Raw genomic sequence first — 2,774 nt, forward strand, 5'->3', positions numbered from 1 at the left:
TAATTAGTTGAAGAAATTCAAGCTAGAAGTCTTTGTGAAGTCATGCAACAATTATCCCTTAAATTAAGGAGATTATCCCTTAATTAAGGAGATAAGATTGAGTTATATTTGAGTTGTAATTAGTTAGCTCAATTTACTTAGTTAATTCCAGTTAAATGAGTTCCAAACTGTTTGAGGAACTAATTGTGAGTTCGGTCAGTTAATGCATGCATGCATCCAACTAGTGTACTCCAGATAACTAAATACTCTCATCAAAAACTCATGCATGTCTATTCAGAGAAATACCCAGTTGAGCTAAATGTCAAGGACAAGTTACTATCAATTGCATGAATTTTCCTATAAAGGGAACTCATCCATGCATAAGGAATAAGGTTCCTTGAGGATTGTGCAGTTTTACAGGGTGTGAAATCGGTGTGAGTGATCAGTGTTACACTTGGTAACAGTAGGATCACCCAGGAGAAACAGCGCAAGGAAATAGGAGGCTTGGAGGGCAGAGGAGAAGGTTTGTGAGAAGCCTTGTTTGCCTGTGAGCATCCAGGAGGATTGTACTGAGAGCTGGCTAGCTGTGAGTGCTAAAGCTTTGTGTAACCTTAATGTATTTCCACCTTGTATGATAATACAGATAGTGGGGTTTTTAGCTGAAGCTTTCCCTTGAGTATTTTCTATGTTTCATGTGCATTGATTGATTCTTCTTCTGGTTATGTGTTCAACTTTGATTCAGCTAGATCTTTAAGCTTCCGCAAGTTTGATAGTAGAAGTAGATTATAGTATTTTGCTTTGGTATACTACGTTATCGAGTTAATCTATAGTTAGATTTTCTACATAGATCTCATAGGTATATTTGTAGAGAATTTGCAGGAAATTTTACATGGTATCAGAGCCAATTTATCAGAGCAAAGTTTATCGGAGCAGTGAACAGTATATGAAGAAGAGAATTCGAAGAAAACAAAAAAAAATTGGGCCGCGAGTTTGCAGAGCAGATCTGAAATTTTTTGTGCAAAATTTTCAGAAACAAATAGAATATCTAGATTCCTTGCGAAAAATACCCAAATTCAAAAAAAAAAATCAACTGAATCGGAGTTTGGATGAGGGAGATATCGTTGATTTAAAATCAACTCTTTTCTAGAAAATTTCGTGACAGCAGGAAAGATGAAACAAATTGGCGTGCTAGCCAAGAACCTGTATGCACTTGAGGTACAAGATTCATGCAAAGCCTTGAGGAGCAAGGCAAAGGTTAGATACTTGGTGGTTGAGAGAGAGAGTAAATTATCGCTTAACATGCAGTCCCAGAAGAAGTCTCAGACAATTGTGGAGGAGCCACAATTAGAGATGTTGAGAGAAGACCGAGTGGAGGCATCCACTCATGCAGAGACCTCCAGTAGGGGGAAATTTCAAGCCAAGTTAGCAGAGGGATCACATGCAGCCATACCTCCAGTTGTAAGGTGGGGCGATGTGAAGTGATAGTCTCAAGAAGGCTGAAATTGGGCAGGGTCCATTGAGAGGTTTTATCTCATGGATTGTACCTTGCTACATGAGCCCAAAGTACATAGTAGCAGGAGGAATCAGTGAGATTGATGCAGTCAGAGATAAAAGTGACAGAGGCTAGAGAAGTCAGATACTAAAGAGCACAGAGAAGGATTGACAATAGTGCAGAAAGGCTAAGTCAATAGAAGCACAAAGTTTTCAGTTAACAAAGGCAATAGCAGTCAGAGACTTTGATGACAGATGCATCACACTGATTCAGGTTGGATATTTTTTTTGTTTCTGGAGTTGCTGGAGCAACAACACTAGGGAGAAGTGTTGCATGCAGAACATTCCAAAGGTTCAGGACTAGGATCGAGTTGAATTCCTTTCTTGTTGAGAGGGAGTGTTGAAAATAGAAACAAGAAATGCTAAAAATAGCATTCAGAATATTCCAATTTTAATTTGTTCTTGAATTAAAATTCGAATTTAGTCTCACCAGCTGCTTGAAAAATAATTAATTAATTCATCTTGGATTAATTAGTTGGAGAAATTCAAGCTAGAAGTCTTTGTGAAGTCATGCAACAGTTATCCCTTAAATTAAGGAGATTATCCCTTAATTAAGGAGATAAGATTGAGTTATATTTGAGTTGTAATTAATTAGCTCAGTTTACTAAGTTAAGTCCAGTTAAATTAGTTCCAAGCTGTTTGAGGAACTAATTGTGAGTTCATTCAATTAATGCATGCATGCATCCAACTAGTGTACTCTAGATAACTGAAGATTCTCTCATCAGAAACTCATGCATGTCTATTCAGAGAAAGACCGAGTTGAGTTAAATGTCAAGGACAGGTTACTATCAGTTGCATGAGTCTTCCTATAAAGGAAACTCATCCATTCAGAAGCAATAAGGTTCCTTGATGATTGTGCAATTTTACAGGGTGTGAGATCAGTGTGAGTGATCAGTGTTACACTTGGTAACAGTAGGATCACCCAGGAGAAACAACGCAAGGAAATGGGAGGCTTGGAGGGCAGAGGAGAAGGTTTGTGAGAAGCCTTGTTTGCTTGTGAGCACCCAGGAGGATTGTACTAAGAGCTGGCTAGCTGTGAGAGCTAAATATTTGTGTAATCTTGATGTATTTCCACCTTGTATGATAATACAAATGGTGGGGTTTTTAGCTAAGGCTTTCCCCTGAGTATTTTTTGTGTTCCATGTGCATTGACTGATTCTTCTTCTGGTTATATGTGTTTAGCTTTGATTCAGCTAGATCTTTAAGCTTCCACAAGTTTGATAGTAGAAGTAGATTATAGTATT

Source organism: Pinus tabuliformis, chromosome 5_2 (assembly GCF_031772625.1).
Source record: "Pinus tabuliformis cultivar Carrire ecotype Pingquan chromosome 5_2, CPIR1, whole genome shotgun sequence".
Lineage (NCBI taxonomy): Eukaryota > Viridiplantae > Streptophyta > Pinopsida > Pinales > Pinaceae > Pinus > Pinus tabuliformis.